The sequence below is a fragment of the Marmota monax genome, unplaced genomic scaffold, assembly GCF_021218885.2.
Source record: "Marmota monax isolate L192 unplaced genomic scaffold, Marmota_monax_Labrador192_F-V1.1 WCK01_AAM20220418_F8-fsc00266, whole genome shotgun sequence".
In the NCBI taxonomy this organism is placed as follows: Eukaryota; Metazoa; Chordata; class Mammalia; order Rodentia; family Sciuridae; genus Marmota; species Marmota monax.
Window position 1 is genome coordinate 1,523,716 of NW_026694572.1, and position 18,901 is coordinate 1,542,616.

Below are 18,901 nucleotides of genomic sequence, written 5' to 3' on the forward strand. Positions count from 1 at the left end.
TATTTTCTCCTGATGTATGGAGTATTATCAGGATTAGCACCAATCATATGCATAGATGTCTACATGCATTTCTATATTTCAGTGCCATCTAAGAGATCAAATCTTCCATTGAAATTAGAAGAGAAAATCAGCACCTGTAGAGTATCTGCTCTTCTTTTGATAATTCTAAATAACTTGGGATTGAATCCTGGAATCCTGCTTTTATGAAGGGTATATTAGTTAACTATCATGGGGTAATAAGCCACTCTAAAGCTTATTTGCTCATTATTGAGTGGTTATTAGTTTAGGCTGGCTCAGCTCGGGTGCTCCCGCTGCATGTAGTTAGCTGATGATTGATGTGGTTGCTGTGCTTCAGAGGATGAGCTCTTAACTGGGGTACCTTTATTCTACACAGAATATGTCACCCTCCAGTAGTCTAATATGGGTTTGTTTTCATGGTAATAGTAAGGTTCTGAAAGCAAAGCAAAAGCATTGAAGAGCTTATGTGTGTGTGTTTCTAGGGATTGAACTCAGTGATGTTTTACCAGTGATCTATATCCCAGAATTTATTATTATTATTCTTATTATTTTGAGACAGAATCTCCATAAGCTGATGAGTTTGGCCTCAAGCTTCCTGTCTTCCAGCCTTAGTTTTCAGAACCAATGGGACTGCAGACATGCACTTTTGCACTTAGTCCAGTTAAAGGTTTTTTTTTTTGCAGTACTAGTTATTGAAGAACCCAGAGGCACTTTACCATTGAGCTACATCAGCAGACACTTTTTTTTTTAATTTTGAGAGAGTGTCTCAACAAGTTGCTAAAGGCCTCATTACATTTCAAGATTGGCTTTTAACTTGGAGTCCTCCTGCCTCAGTCTCTCCAGCCACTGGCATTAGAGGTGTGCACAATAGTGCCTGGCCTTAGTCACAGTTGTATAGGAGCCATAATAAGGAGACTCCAAATCCAAGGACTGGTAAACACATTTGGCATTCTTGATATTTTGGCATTCATTATTACTTGGCCTTTTTTTATTGATGAGTTTTATACAAATCTGTGCAGTGTTTAAAAAAAAATAAATGTTCAAAGCCTCAGAACTACTAAGCCACTTGTCTGGGTTTCAGGATCAACTCAGTCTGACACTTCCATTAGACCACATGGCTCCTTGAAAAGTTTTTATTCCTTTAGGTTTAAAAAATAGGATTTCTGTCCATTTAATGATCATCTCCAATGGGTGTTATATTCTCGAAATAATGTTTTTGAAGCCTCTAGGAAGGACTTGGAATAATTTTGAGAAATGTCTGAGGAATGATTTGAGGAATTAATGTACCAACAATGTATTTCTAATTTCTCTTCACAGGAGAAATTTGAAAATATGCACAATGCACCCACGGGCATGGTAATAAACATTGTGCTTATGGAAAGTACAGTAAAAAGAAGCCTGCACTGTGCCCAAAAGAAAGCACAGGAGAGCAGAGAGTAAGTAAAAAATTTTAAACAAATTTAAAATGATCTACTAACTCTCCTTTACATGATATCATCAGAGAATATCTCTCAAAAGAAAATGAAGATCCATGCTACTTTATTTAATACAGAAGTATTCATAACACCTTAAACTATAAAGGGATTTTATGAGTGCAGGATATATTCACTGATAGAATACATTCTCAAAATTGATACAAGTTTGTTAATAATTATCTCCATTTATGAGTTATAGTGGAAAAATTACAAAGAATGAAAAACCATGTATGTAAGACACACCTGTGATTATTTGAACAAAAATGAACACTAACTGGGATTATATTATGTAGAAATGATGGATAAAATGATTTAAAAAAGCATAGAAAGGGATTATAAGAAAACATAATTATCCTAAATCTCTCTGATTTGGGAGATCCTGTGCCCCTGCTGGCTCTGGAAATTAATTGTCTCTGAGATTTAATGGTCTATTATTTGTAGGCCTGAGTGTTTACTGGTCTGCTGGAATCGGGGATCCAATAGGCAGGACAGGTTGTAACTGAAAGACAGTGAGGCAGCTATGAGTCTTCCTAGAACCACATCTCAGGTGTCTTGACTAATGCCTGCCCAGCAGTTGATATCCTGGTGCCTGAGCATTCACCCATGCATAAGCATCTGTGGGTAACAACTCATGCACTCTAATCTCAAGCAGGGAGAACCACTCACACCTTGGGCTTTCACACAAGCCTTACTTGGCCCTCATCTTTTATTTTCTCACTATGCTGCTCCGTGGAATACAATCACACCTAAAATTGATACTCAATGTGAAAATTATACTTACCCAGTGCGACCAGTAGCATATAGATTAAAACAATGACTTGCAAAATATGATAGTTTAAAAAGCAAGATAATGTGATTTAACTCCAGTTAATGGCTTATTTGTTTAATTTTGATATTATTGTACCATATTTTTTTTTCACCAAGGAGAGATTGATTTTGCCATATCAGGCTATGATGGTGATTTTATTTTCTCCAATAGTAATTCTCAAAGTCAGGTTTACTATCTTCCTGTTTGGTACTATATGCTGCTGGTGGAAATGGCTCTAGAGTACTATTTTATTTTTACTTTTGTTTTTGGTACTAGGGATTAACCAGGGATGGTTAATCACTGAGCCATGGCCAAGATCTTTTTAATATTTTATTTAGAGACAGGGTCTCCCTAATTTGCTTACAGCCTTTCAAAGTTGCTGAGGGTGGCTTTGAACTTGTAGTTCTCCTGTTTCAGCCTCTTGAGCCACATGGATTTCAGGAGTATGCTACTGCACACACCATTAATTTAATTTTTCTATAGGGGATGAGAGAGAGAGAGACAGAGATAGATAGATAGATAGATAGATAGATAGATAGATAGATAGATAATACATACATATATAGAAATATTCCAGAATGACTATTCATCTCTGTTAACTTGAATATCTGGAATAAATTTTGGATTGTGAAATTTGGGCTCTAGGAGCCTTAGATATACAGATGCCTGGACTACAGAAAAACCTATAGTTAATGAAAAGGGAAGAGTATGTGAACTGCACCTGGGCTCTATGTCTTTTGGGTTGGGGCAAAATAAAAAAAAAATAATGAAAGTGGTTGGGGTGTTGATAAAGAATTTCATAAATACCACAGTTTTAAATAAAAGAAGGAATAATGACATTTTTCTATTTTTATGTGAAGTATGATAGTGCAAGGTCATCTTAAATGTAGAGACAAGTTCTGAGAGAAGACAGAGATGCATTCAAGTGTTTGTGTCCTTTGGAGTGGTATTTGAAAAGAAATTGAGGAGATCATCATATTTTTCAGTTAAACCTGATATATTAGATCTATAAGGAGGCTGAATAATTTGTTGAATAATTTTTAATAGTCAAATTATGTATGATAAGATGTGAAAGGTGTTTTAGTTAATATCACTCATTTTATTTAACTTTCTTTTCCTTTAATCTTTTTCTTTCTTCAAGTACAGAGGATTGAACTCACGACCATTCTACCACTAAGCCACACTCTTAGGTTCTTTAATCTTTCTTTCTTTCTTTCTTTCTTTATTTCTTTCTTTCTTTCTTTCTTTCTTTCTTCTTTCTTCTTTCTTCTCTCTCTCTCTCTCTCTCTCTCTCTCTCTCTCTCTCTCTCTCTTTCTTTCACAGAATGCCACTAAACTTCACAGTAAGGCCTAAAATTAAAATCAACCTGTGTCAGTTTCCTGAGTTTCTGGGATAGCAAGCATGTGCTACCATGCACAGCAAAATTTTAGACTAGCATGTTCTTGATGAATGTTACAAAATTATTTGCTTAGAGGAAGATATCATCAGTTTAATGTAATATTTGTACTTCTGATAAAATATAGATGCAAAGATCATGTGTGATGGCAAAGCAATTTAGACTACCTCATATGTATCCTCCAAGAGTTATATTATATCATTTTGAAGTAAAGGCAAACTGAGATGTGGTTGTTGAAATAGACAGTGAACAAAGCACTTTAAGAATATCTATGACAGGGCTGAGGTTTTGAAAAGAAATTGAGGAGATCATCCGTGGTAGAGTGCTTGCCTAGCATATGTGATGCACTGTGTTCGATTCTCAAAACCACATATAAATTAATAAATAAATAAAGGTCCAACACAACTAAAAAAAAAAACAGAATATCTATGACAAAGATATCAAAAGGATCACCAGTGTTTATATTGTGTATGAGGGGATGTAAAAATGAGAAACAGTATTACAATGGTCATAATCTGCCATGATGTGCCATTTTTATTCACAGAATTGGAAACAGCAAACATTAGGATTTCAAGGAATGACATTTTTAAAAATTGAGTCCTTTACACTAAGATTTGGTCCTTGAAGGTATGATTTTGATTTATATTAAAAGCCCTATTATTTATTTTAGCTGAGTGTCTAGGGATTTCGACTGTGGATTTCTGTTATATCTACCCAATTTATAAATGCCAAAACTTGATTTAATTAATATTCATAATGTTAGAGAGCATCAGTGCCTCCTATCCCTCTTTCAGAATGATGGGTATAATATTTATGTAAAATTAAGATGAGATTATAGCTGAATGAAAGTCTATATAATAAATGAAATGTTAGTATTTTTTTCTGGTTTATATTTAGTAAGGCTTAATTTTTTTAACACTGGCATTTGAACACAAACACTTCCTATCACTAAGCTACATCCCCAGTATGTGTGTGGAAATATATATATATATATATATATATATATATATATATATATATATATATATAAATATTTTGTATGAGGGGTTGAACCCAGGGGCACTTATCCTCTGAGCTACATCCTCAGCCATCTTTATATTTTTATTTTGAGACAAGGTTTACCTCAGTTGCTAAGGCTGGCCTCAAACTTTAAATCCTCTTCTCTTAGCATTCCATGACACTGAAATTACAAGCATGTCTCCACAGATATTTAGTAACTTTTTTTTTTTAACATTGAGGTTTATATGTTTAAGTTTGATGGGCCACCCAGATATAATTGTTGCTTGACCCTAAGAACAGAGTTCCCAGAAGGGCATAAAGACATTCTGGCTCTAATATCTGAAATCTCATTTTCATGGTACATATTAAATAATGAAAGTTCTTTTATTACCAAACTAGAAGTAAACACTTTTAATGTGGTGTTGTAGAAATAGCTACTTAGTGCAAAAGCACAGCTCACTTAAGATTTCTTTTGAAATTGCTAAAATAGTGTGATGAAGAGAGGATTTTTAAAGTTATTCTTTGTTCTTGGATAAAACTCAGAATATCTAGATGAGCAAGCATGTTTATACCTATGATCCCAGTAACTTGGGTGACTGTCGAAGGAGGATCAAATGTTTGAAGCCTGCCTCTGCAACATAGTGAGGTTCTAAGTAACATAGTGAAACCCTTTCTCAAAATAAAATATACAAAAGGGGTGGGAAAGTAGGCCCTAATATTTATCATGTGTGACTAGGCCCCAACTTCCTTAATAAGATGCCTATAGCACAAGAATTAAAACCAAGAATCAACAAATGGGATGGATTAAAACTAAAAAGTTTTTTTCTCAGCAAAAGAAATAATCTGTGAGGTGAACAGGGAGCCTACATCCTAGGAGAAAATTTTTACCCCTCACACATCAGATAAAAACACTAATCTCTAGGGTATATAAAGAACTCAACAAGCTAAGCAACAAAAAAAAGAAAAGAAAAGAAAAAGAAAGAAAAAAAAAAAACACCCAAATAATCCAGTCAATACATGGGCCAAGGACCTGAACAGCCACTTCTCAGAAGAAGATATACAGTCAATCAAAAAATATATTAAAAAAATGCTCATCATCTCTAGCAATCAGATGCATGTAAATCAAAACTACTCTAAGATACCATCTCACTCCAGTAAGAATGTCAGCTATTATGAAAACAAACAACAACAAGTATTGGCGAGGATGTGGGGAAAAAGGTACATTCATACATTGCTGGTGGGACTGCAAATTGGTACAGCCAATTTGGAAAGCAGTATGGAGATTCTTGGAAATCTGGGAATGGAACCACCATTTGACCCAGCTATTCCTCGGACTATAACCAAAGGACCTAAAAACAGCATACTACAGGGACACAGCCACATCAGTGTTTATAGCAGCACAATTCACAATAGCAAAACTGTGGAGCCAACCTAGATGTCCTTCAGTGGATGAATGGATTAAAAAATGTGGCATTTATACACAATGGAATATTATTCAGCACTAAAAAAGAACAAAATCATGGCAATTGCTGGCAAATGGATGGCGTTAGAGAAGATTATGCTAAGTGAAGTTATCCAATCCCCCAAAAAACAAATGCCAAATGTTTTTTCTGATATAAGCAGGGATGACTCAAAGTGGGGTAGGGAGGGAGAGCACAGGAGGAAGATAAATTCTAGATAGGGAAGAGGGGTAGGAGGGAAAGGGACGGGGAAGAGGAATAGTAAGGATGGGGGAATGTGATGGTCATCATTATACAAAATTATTACAAAATTTAAGAAGATTTGAAGTTGGTGTCAAAACACCTTACATACAACAGAGATATGAAAAATTGTGGTATATATGTGTATTAAGAATTGTAATGCAAAAAAAGGAGTACATGTATAATGGCATAATTTGGCGTGAACATACTTTATACACAGAGTTAAGAAAACTTGTGCTGTAAATGGGTAATAATGAATGTAATACATTCCACTATTGTTGTGTATATAAAAAATAAAGAAAAGAAAAGAAAAGGAAGGAAGGAAGGGAGGGAGGAAGGAAGGAAGGAAGGAAGGAAGGAAGGAAGGAAGGAAGGAAGGAAGGAGATTAAATTTTGAAATAAAATTAAAAAGGTGGGGTGGGGATGTAGTTCATTAGGAAGACCCTGGGTCCAATCACTGCTACAAAACAAAATTACCATTCAAAGTAATGTTTTATACTGCTTATTTGCACTTTAATCCATTCAATTATTTTCTAAGTTCCTTTCTTTTAAAGTTCATCAATGTTCTCCACCTATTTCTTGCTTATACCAACTAAGGTATCCATTAGCCTCCTTTTAATTGTTCTGTAACTTTTATTTTTGTGTATGTGGTACTGGGGTTTAACCCAGCCTTCCTATTCTAAGTAAGTACTCTAGCAGAAATCTACAGCACCTGTCCTACTTTGGCTTTTAGATAGAAGGGATTTTGTTTACTGTTCTTTATTTCTTTCAAAAGTGTATGCTTTTCTGTGTACTGATTAGTCATTTGACCAAAGCTAACTCCAAACACTCTCTGGGAAATGCCCTTCTTACTTTAGCTTCCTTTTTTTCTCCAAGTTACTTTGAAAAAACATGCCTTCAAAGTAATGTTGTTTACCAGGCACTCTTAATGTATTCATGGTTGATTTCTGAACATATTATCTCATCGCCTTCCTCACTGCAAAGTTCTGCTGAGATACCTTCTGATAATCTTATGGACACTCTCTTATAGTGACTAACTGTTTTCAAAATCAGTTGGTTGTATCTCAAGTCCCTTTATTTCTTTTGTAAAAATTGATTTTGAGACAGTGACTCACAAATTTTGCTGAGGGTCTTTCTAAATTGCTGGTGTTGGCCTCAAACATGTGATTCTACTGACCCATGATCCTGAGGCATTGGGATTGCAGTTTTGTGCAACCATCAACAGCTTACAAGAGGAATTTCTCTAGATTCTTTCCACTGCTGCATTCCTGCACTATGCCCACATTCACTCATTTGTAGAAACAGATGGACTCTTAAGCAAATACATAGGGATATTTGATTATTGATTTCAGTCACCTTATGATCCTTGAAAAGAGTTCTAATGAGCATTAAAATATCCCTCAATTTCCCATAGAAATTTTCATATTGCAAGTCCATTCATTGACACTTTTCACAGTTCAAATTGCAATTGCCTTCCTGCCTCAGCATGAGATTGGCCCATAGAGCATTGCCCATTTTTTTGGTAGACACTGAAACATTATAGCAAATAGCATGAAGCTCAACACACCCAGCTGATTTGCTTTTTTGTTGTTCTGTAAGAGGAGTAGCAATCTAAAATCCTTTTAGAGTATAATGTTATCCATTCATTAATACAATTTAATTTTATCTGTGATGGAATTTTACTTCACTGAGGAATAGATTGTGGCAATAACAACATAATGGCACTTGTTTTCTAAAACAGCTACAACAATTTTTGTTTTTAGCCATTTAGATTTTTGTCTTCCCTAAGTCATACTCAGATTCTGGGTCCTGCAATGTGCTTTTCATGTCCTATAGTCTCTAAGCATTTACCCCTCTGAGGAATCTGGGTTGACATTGCTGTTGTAGAGTGCTTCCTTTAATATAAAGGATGGAAAAACATTTGTATTACTTAAATCACAGGGTCTTCCTGGGATGTCTTCTCTAGGCACTTTCTTCATAATGGTTGAAAATAATATCTCAGACTTACATCACCTATCAGGAACAAATTTAACTTCAGGAGTATAGAAAAAAAGTTTATATAATTCTGTTTTTCATTAGTTCTCAGTATGATGCTGAGTTACCATTTGACATCCAGAAACCTATGTTTTCTCATCTCTACAAAGGGGATAATTTTAGAGGACAAAGCTAGATAATATTTTTCATGGTGACTATTAATAGAAGTTATGTGCGTGGCTCTATAGCTGATAAAACACCTGGAAGACAGAGTATAGCTATTGATTGTTTAACCATTATCTGCCTTTCACATTAATTTTATTTACAAAGCTTGTAATAACATTTTCACCATAGTCACACATGTCATCGACATGGAATTCCAGATTCCAATTCTCTGGTAATTTAAGGTGATGCAACTAGTTATATGCTTCTCATTTTTTTCTACTTACTCTATGTCTCCAATAAAGAAATTTTCTGTTACATGCCTTTATAACCATGTTCACCTGCTTTTAAAAAACTATGTAGAAACCTGATGTTCTCAAACTATCATTATGATTTGTAATAAAGGCTTAAATTTACTTCATTTAAAAAATTAATATTTATTTTTTAGTTATAGGTGGACACAATATATTTATTTTATTTTTATATCATCCAAAGGATTGAACCCAGTGCCTCACCCATACAAGGCAAGTGCTCTTCCTCTGAGCCACAACCCCAGCCCTTAAATTTACTTCTGACTGATATTTTCGTTCTCATTACAAACTGAATTAAGATTTCCCTGGGTCATGAAGTGGGATCCCCACTACCACTGAGATACAAAAGAAAGTTTTCTTTTTGTTAATATATATATACACACACACACACACACACACACACATACACACACACAAACTATACTATTTTGAATAAGTGTCACTAACCAAGTCTTAAAATAATAAGAAAAGCTGCATGAGTCATGTGGTCTAGTAAAGTTGTTAGTCTTTCCAATGAGACACAATTAAACACAATTCCCAGCTCATCTCCTTCTTAATCATGGAACTTTGGTCATATGAGAAAAATATCAATGGCCTTGTCATTAGGTCTAAAGTCAAATTATAAATTAAGAAATTTGTCTTTAATGAATTTAAACAATAGAATCAAATCTGTGGATAGATCTGAAAACATGGTACCCTATATCCTTGGATTAATCTTCTTTTGCTTCTTGTCTGAAGCCTGGAATGTAAATGGACCTGTGGCCAACATTAGGTGGAAAAGACTGGTCTACTTCTGGATACTTTCTGGTTGGAGCTTCCTACTCTTACAAAAGGCAGTATCGTTAGTGTTTGTTGGACCTGAGGGGAAATATTGGTAAGATACTCTATCATTGATCTTGAGCATAAAAATTAGGGTTTGAAAGCTTCATCTTCCTGAGGTTAGTAGAATTAAAGCTGAAATTTGGAATGTAGGTGCTGTGAATTGAGATATGCTGGAAAATTGACATAGAGAGTCAGTTTTTCTGTTGGTCCAAAAATATCTATACCTCATTAGTTATACTATTGGCCAATTAATGATAATATTTTGGATATACTGTGCTTTGTCATTATAATCTCTTTCAACTATGTTTTTTACTTTTGAATCTAAATTCTAGAATATTTTAAATTATTCTCATGCTTCAAGTTGTATTTTCAATGGTGATTGCTGCCTTAGGTTTTCCCTTTACAGTTCAAAGCACAATCTGTTTCCTTAGAAGACCATAGGGCACAAAAGTTAAATGCAATTTTACAGTAATTGTCATTATATTATTACCATTCATGGATAATATACAGACATATATATTCCATAAATTGCAATAAACTTGCAATTGCAATGGTAAATGATAAATGGGAAACTTGCATATGCAATGGTAAATGCAAATGACCTCCTGCATGGGCTGGATCCCAATATTACAAGAAAAACCTGTCTTAAATTAGCTGCAGCCTGAGAATCTGCATTTTAACTCCCATCACCACAAATACAAAAAACTCCCATCACCAGCAAATACTTGTTTTTCTGATTTCATTCTTTCATTTCATTCTTTCCTGCCTTTCATATTATCTGTCACTCAGAAAACTCACCAGGCTCAGTCTGAGGGGGTGAAGACTTAACTCCTCTCAGAAGCACTTAGGTAAGTATTGTCAATCCTACACACAGCTAGTAAAGAGGGGCAGGCTTTCACAGTCCCACGAAGCTCTTGTCTCTGGAGCCTCCCACTCTTAGTATCCATCTCTAGATTCCCCTCCTATGGTCAGGAGGCTTAGTTTGCTCTGTTTTCCAGGTGCTGAAAGACCTGTAGGGAATACACTTGGCACATCAAAAGAGAGCAAATTGTGAGAGCACTGTGACATCTGGAGATTAGGAAGCAAGTCTCTTTGAAACTAGCTGCACCCACCTGGCAGACCAAGGTGGTCTCTGGAGACTGCAGGACTGAATTCTCTTCTGGAGCAGGTCAGCCCTAAGTCCCTCTACTGGCCAAATGGAGCGTATGTCAGCAGTGGAAAGCTTAGGGATCCTGTCCTATCCGTGCAGTTTATCAGTTTATCTGAAGTAATATCTGAGCACTTATGTGCCAGCAGCCCAGAATCTTCTCCGATTGTGGATATTTATGTCTAGGGTGAATCAGAATCACAATTTTATGTATTGTTTTTCTGAATGAGGGGAGCCGTTTTCTGCTGGGGCCTCAGTTCCTCCTTTCACCTGAGGTTGTTTTTCTTCATTCTTTTTTCCCTTTATTATTCAGCAGTAGGGAGGTGGTTACTGGGGATTGAACTAAGAGGTACTTTACCATTGAACTACATTCTCAGTTTTTTAAAGTTTTGTATTTTTAGAAAGTGTCTCATTAATTTGGTAAGGCAGTCCTTGAACTTGTACCTCACTCTCCTGAGTTGCCACCTTCCCTGAATAATCCTGAAGTTTCTAAATGTAAGGGATGCAAAACATCAAATCCAGAACACTCTCTTCCAGACTAAGTCTTTATACATTTGTCACCTAATTTTTAAAATTCCAGGTTCTTTTCCATAATGCCAATGAGAACCTCCTCTCTCCATAATATTATCAGTTAGTTGTTCCTCATGTTACATTTCAAATGGGAACAGTACTTTCACCAAAAACTGGATAGAAATTTTAAATAGTTTATTTTTTATCTAGGTGCAATAATGGCACATGCCTGCAATCCCAGAGACTCAGGAGGCTAAGGCAGGAAAATTGTAATTTCATGGTCAACCCAAAGTACTTATTTATGTACACGTTCAGCAATTTAGCAACTGTCTGAAATAAAAAATAAATAAATAAAGGATCACTTCGTATGTAACTCTGGCTTAACATTCTTCTGTGTAAATTCTCCACCACCACGGGAAATAATTAAAATAGAAGCTTTGTTTTCTACTTATTAGCCATTCTCATAAGAGAAAAATCACTTGACTTTAAAGAATTATTAGTGCTTTTATCCTCCCTTTGTCTTTCTGAGGCCAGACACTTTGTGGGACTGTCTTTGGACTGAGAATTACCCCCTGTAGAGTGTATGTTGTGTTTTCATTCCTTACTCTGATATTTTCCTGGTCCTGTGTTTTACAACTGTCTGACATTGGGATCCCACAGATGGCATATTTAAGGTCTCTTGGAGTGTCTAGTGGATATTAGTACCTGGGTCTTATCCTGTTAGAGAGCAGTTTAAATTTAGGGAAATGGATTAGTGTCCTGTAGCTGGGTCGAATCTCCTGGTGTAGGCTTCTTCCAAAAGGCACTTCAATTATTTATCTTGCCTACTGTGAATACTGCTACAGTGAAGATGATGATGCACAATTTAGTTAATAAACTGACTCCAATTTATTTGAACATTTACTCAGCATTATTATTACTTTGTCATATGGTAGTTTTACAATTAGCTTTTAAAGAGCTTTCATGCTATTTCAAAGAATAGGTGTACTAAAGTTATATTCTAGCATAGTGTGAAAGTGCTTCTTTCTCCCAAACCTATATAATTGGAGTGCTAGTTATTCTTCACTTTTTGATAGTAAACATTCTAAAAGCTGTGCTTAGGCTGCCAGTCTTATATTTGATTGTGGCCATAAATTTCTGATGCAATTTTTTTAGAATTCAGGCTGCCAAGTAGTCACTAGAAGAAGGTTTTCTAAACTGTTTTAGAAATAAACAGGGAATGAACAGGGATCTGCACTTTATAACCCATAATCTTACCTTCTGATGGGAATTGTATCCCATTGAATTGCTTGCACACCACTGTGAAACCACTTTGTGACCTAGGGAGACTGATACATGCATAATTGCCATTTTTCAACTTCTGTACGTCCTTATTAACACTTCTTATATGGAGAAAAAGGTTATTGGTTAGACTTCATTCCAGTTTACTACATCAACCTTAATCATTTCTTTAGGAACCAAGAATTCAAATAGAACTAGAGTCTAAGGATCTGAGTATTTAGAACATCAAAATATGGTGAAGAAACACAAATCAACTGGTAGCATAAATTAGTCACCTTCTAAAGAAAGGCTTCCAGCAAAATGGACACAGAATGAAAGGATATTCACATGTACAATTTTAACAACTACAACCAGATTTCATCACATAAAAATGGCACATGTTATATTATCACCAGGATCTTTGACAGTAGTTGGTTTTTGCAGCCAACATTTCTTGGGTGTTGGCATTTAAAAAATGGCTAATCTCTTGGGTATGTTTCAAGTAAAATTACACTTTTCATTTCCAATTTTCCAACTGATAAGCTTGAGTTACCTTTCAAATGATTATCAGCTATTTAGACTTTTTACATCTGGGTCATACTCATATTTGGGGTCCTGTGGTGTGCTTTCTTTCACCCTGTAACCTCCAAGCATTTGCCCCTATGATGAATCTGGGTTGACATAGTTGTTTCTGAAGATTTCCCTTAACATAAAAAAGTGAAAGCTGGGCACCCACTGTGGTGCATGCCTGCAATCCCTGCTCCTCCAGAGGCTGATACAGGAGGATAGCAAGTTCAAAACCAACCTCAGCAAAAGCAAGGCAGTAAGCAAGTCAGTGGGACCCTGATGCATAGTAGGGCTGGGGATGTGGCTCAGTGGTTGAGGGCCCCTGAGTTCAATCCCTCGTACAGGGGGGAAAAAAGTGAAAACTTTTGTGCCTCTAAAGTCAAAAAATTCACCTTGGATATCTTGTCTTCATGATACTGTCCTCACAATGTGGTGGAAGAATATTTTCTCCTGATTGACATCACTTATACTAGAAGCCGACAGGACTTCAGGTAGCTAAGAAGCAATTTGGTACAGATATGTCCATAGGTCATTCTTATTTCTCTGCATGACATGGAGAAGCTTTTTGTTACCTAGAATCCTGTGTTCTCTCATTTCTAAGTTTTCAGATTACTCAGTGGCTTTAGGGAGACTATTGATACCAGTAGGTGCTGTGACCACACAGCTGACAAAACACCTTTACTTACTTTGTAGATACTGCTTAACAATTATCTGACACGCACATCAATTTTGTTCCAGAACCTTATAACCTTGTCTTCATGGACACTTGTGTCATGCACTTACCCAAACACAACATATTGAATCACCTTTGTTCGAGCTCCAGATTCCATTTCTGTGATTATTCATGGTACTGTCAGTAAACATATGTCCCTCCTTCACTGTTTTTTTTTTACTCCAAACCCCTAAAAAAGAAGTTTTCCTCTGCGTGCCTCTTTAGCCCATGTATATCTGTTTTGAAAACATAAGACTTTGAGTGCACACCTGGAAGCGGGAGTTCGGTGGCCAAATTCGTCGTTTCTCTTCAGGAAGAAGACGTCAATGGACCTCTTTTTTTTTTCTTTTAGTCAACCAAACTCGCAGAATGAAGGAGGTGAAGAGTGAGGGAGAGGGGAAGCCGGCGAAGGCACCGGGATGGGGACGTGGTGGCCGGCGGGTATGGCAGTGGTGAAGCAGGAGCGCCTCAGCTGTTTGGACTTCTCTGGCAGCAGCCCTTCTCCGCTGTCCAGGGAGCCTGGCCACCGTGGAACCGAGCCCAGAGGAGTTATCCGGGTTCCCTGCCCAAAAGAGAAGCCTTCAAGGAGAAGAAGCAAGTCTCTGTGGAATAAGAGAAGCCGAAGTCCTCACCACCCAACAGTCAAAGTGAAGCAGGCGTGGCAGGATGGGCAGCACCAATCAGAACAGGAACACAGCAGAGCTGGGAACGGTGACCAAGACAGACACCGGGGTCATCAGGAGAAGTTCTGATGAGAAGGCTAGATCGGACAGCCCAAACCTGCAGGCTGAGGAAGAGCCAGGTTTTATATAGCCAGGCATCAGAAGAATGAAGTCAGTGGCAGTGCTAATGAGGCTCAGGAGGTGATTCCTCCACCTGGTGGCAATAAAGACAAAGAGGTGCCTGCTAAGGAAAAAACAAGCTTGGAACTTTCTGGTGCACTTCTTGGACACCAACACCTTCAGGGGTGTAGTCATTAAATACAGTAAGTCCCCAGAAGCTCATATTCCCCCCCCCCCCAAAAAAAAAAAAAAAAAAAAAAACAACGATGGCATCTCCACATCCTTAAAAATGATGAGGGTATTTCCAGTCATGTACATGGACTAAGCGCTTACCTTTTGGGTCAGCACTGCAGCATTCCAGACATTCCAACTGATCATCCCTCTTGTTCAAAGCAGCATGCAGTCTTACAATATCAGCTTGTGGAATACACCCATGCTGATCCCACAATTGTCTGAAGGGTGAAGCCCTACATCATTGACCTTGGCTCAGGCAATGGAACCTTCTTGAACAAGCGCATTGAGCCACAGGTACTATGAACTGAAAGAAAAAGATGTGCTTAAATTTGGATTCAGCAGCAGAGAGAATGTCTTGCTTCATGAGTCATCAGATACCTCTGAACTAGACAGAAAGGAAGAGGAAGATGACACATGAGGAGGAGGAAGAAGTAGTATCTGACAGCTAGCAAACTTAGGAACGCAAACCATTGACATTCTTCCTCCTTGGAAGACTTCAGGATTGCCTCAAAGAGCACTGTGGTGATCTCTGTAATGCCTCTTATTGCCTTAATTCTTTCCTGTGTTGCTGACCAGCTTTATTTTACAGTTTATGAACACTGACTCACCGCATCATTTTAGAATTTATTTTCAACGGGGAATAGTATTCACGTGGGCTTTCCCTCCCTCCTCATTCTTTGAAAATCTGCTTAATATTCAATCCATTGTGAAGAACCTGATTTGCACTCTGTAGTGTTTGAAAAAACAAAGAAACTCTAATATTGACTCTCTTAAACTTAGTGTATGTAAACAGCTTACAATATGTATTGTCTAAATGCATTTAAATCTTTTATTCAAAAAAAAGCTAAAGCAAAAAGACTGGTATGTGACCATATCACGCAAGACTGTCAAGGCCAACAAAGACAACACTAATCAGCATATCCTACATTGGATTGCAGTGCTCTCCAAATTATTTGAAGAATGCATACAGACAACTTGCCTGATTTTTAAAATGAGCATAAAGGCCCTTTAACCTTTGCAGGTTTCCCCATTATGCATATAGAAAATGCTAGTGTGTTTTGTTCACTTCATATGTAACAGGTGCCCTTACGTTGTGCTGTATCCTGTGCTTTTTCTGTGGGACCATTCCATTTAGGAACAAAGCACCATGATTCCAATCTTGTGTGTATTTACTAACCCTTCCCCTGAGGTTTGTGTATGTTGGATATTGTGGTGTTTTAGATCACTGAGTGTACAGAAGAGAGAATTCAAACAAAATATTGCTGTTCTTCAGTTTTGTTTGTGCAATTTGAAATTACTCCAATTTAAAATAAATTACTGGACTGTGGAAATAAAAAAAAAAAACCCCACTGACTTAGGTTTTGAAATTTTTTCCTGTGGCACATCAGCCCCATGTTTGTGGGACTTGTGTTTGTTTTCAGAAGAGTCTCACCAATTACAACAGTATGTTTTAGTAGCATTTTGGCCTTAGTTGCTTTCTTAACTGCTGCCTAGGAAACTCTTATTTGAAGGTGAATCATGGCTTGTTCTCTTTGTAGTTTTTATTTATTTAAGCTTTGTGGACCAGAGTTTTTGTTTGGGGGCAAACCCCTAAACAGAATCTTTAGCTTTGGTTGTCACCAAAACAGCCTCCAAAACTTTGACCTGGTTGAGATCTTGTCATAGAAGTTGATTTTGCACTTGGCTTTTTGTGGGGTGGAAAAGGAGGGGGATTTACCACATGACCTCATTAGCAACTGTTTAACTTAAACAGGTGCCATAAAGCATCTTTTTAAGTTCATGACTGCACAGGAAGATCATGGCTACTACCAATGGATGCTGATTTAATATCATGAGAGGCTGAAATGCATTGTGGATCTGTTAAGAGAAAATTACTTTCTTTAAGAACATGTATATAAATTTTTTTGATCATCCTGTCCTAAAGTTTTGCATCTTTATTCAAATGTTATCTCCTTTTTTCCTTTGAGTAACACTGTTAATGTGGTAGGATTCTTACTTTATTCTAACATATATCTAACATGTATATCTAAAAGAGATTGTGTAGAATGTTTCTACACATTTCATCCTTTAAAAATTGTTCAAAGGTTGTATTTACATCCAAGGCTGGAAATCAAGGGGGACTGTCCAGTTTCCAGATTTTCTACCAGAGGACTATGTAAAGTAGGAAAAAAGTCTCCTTAATTTGTATGTGTATACACATATGCACAAATTGTGTTAAAGAGCTGTGTACTGACTTTCATAAGACAATGTTTTGTGACGTAAATGTAATACCACATGATGTACAAAGGCCTCCTGGCATCTGAAGAGGTTTCTGTTTATGTATTTTTGGGATTAAAAAATAAAAACCCTAGTAAACATTAAAAAAGAAAGAAAGAAAGAAAGAAAAGAAAACATAAGACTTGGTGATCCTTTCCCTCCTTCTAGAGCAACCTGTTTTATAATTGATAAACTCTAATGAAATTGACCACATTTTAAATTTCAGTCTATCCTTTGATTTGTAAAGGGTGTATTTGCCCTTGATGTAAACTAAACTAGGATTTTCTGTATCCTGGAATGAGAGTCCAAAGATCATTTAGATATATGAAAAGATTCTGTTTGTATTAAAATATGTAATATATAGTACTATATTCTATGTACATATATCACAATTCCTGCTGAATAATTGTCCTTTCCAAGTCAGAAGAGAATAAGAAATGTTGCATTAGTGTTTTACTCTGGTGGGGATGTTTTGGCTTTAGAATGGGTTACAGTTCATCCTGCTTCCAGCTCCTTATTAGGTGTGGGACTTGGATCATGGGAGGAAATAGATATTATAGCCTGACCTAAATTATCCCTAAGGCAAAATTGCCAAATAAGGTGTTTGCATTTCATGTATTTAAACAATAGAGACAGGGCTGTGGAGACCCTGGACAATCTTCTTCAGCATCCATCTCAGCATCTATTTGGCAGGAGTGTGCAGGCAGCTCAGGATCTTCCCAGATTATGTGATGATTGACAACTACATTATATGTAATCAACATATTTTTCAGTTGTTAAATTTACAAAAGCTATTTTAATTTCATTTGCTTTTTAAAAACTCTACTATTTGGGCTGGCATTGTGGCTCAGTGGTAGAGTACTTGCCTAGCATTCATGAGGCACTGTATTTGATTCTCAGTGCCGCAGTCTGGCTGGGCACAAATAACCAGAAGGTCAGGAGCCACTTGTAGGTTCAAACAAGAACTACTTTATTGCCCAAACCCAACGGGAACTCCACCTGAACTCAACTGAAACTCCGCGAGAACCAACGGAAACTCAACGGGAACTCTGCGAGAACTCAACAGTAGCAGGCACCGAGGTAGAAGGAGCCGCCTTATTGACAGACAGCAGAGGTTTATATACATAACTGAATACACAGCTTGTTTCAATTTAGCATCATCTAGTTACAGCAATCAGTCATTATCTTAATAATTATACACAGCTTAACTTAATTATCATCATCTTGAGGGCTCGCTGGCGTTACTTCTCAACCACTCTTTCTGGTAAAATGCCAAGCGCCATATTGACTTGGTTGTGGCTCTCAACATCTCAGCCCCACATAAAATTAAAATAAAGGTATTGTGTTCACTTACAATTAAACAAAAAAGAAAAGGAAAGGAAAAAAAAGAAAGCTCCAACATTTGTGATTCTATAGCATGTACATTCTCAATACATTTAATTATGCTTTTAATTTCTTTTTTTTCCTTCTACTCTTATTTTTTTAATTTACCTTTTCTAAACTATTGAGACTAATGTTAAGCTAAAAAATTTGTAGTTCTCTTTTTAGTTTACTGATTTAGGCCCTTTGTTTTCTTTTTAATCTTAGCATTAATGAATTCTAGTTTTTACAAGTTTGTAGAGGATTGCTTTCTCTCTCTCTCTCTCTCTCTCTCTCTCTCTCTATATATATATATATATATATATATATATATATATATATAAGGTATACACTTTTTTGACATATATACAACTATCTGAAACCAGCACCACAAACAACAATATTAAG

At 36.5% G+C, this 18,901-nt stretch overlaps 1 pseudogene; it reads left to right on the plus strand.

The window, feature by feature from the left end:
* The first annotated feature begins 14,231 nt into the window (after window positions 1–14,231).
* Window positions 14,232–16,345, plus strand: LOC124076933 (smad nuclear-interacting protein 1-like; annotated as a pseudogene).
* The last annotated feature ends 2,556 nt before the right edge of the window (window positions 16,346–18,901 follow it).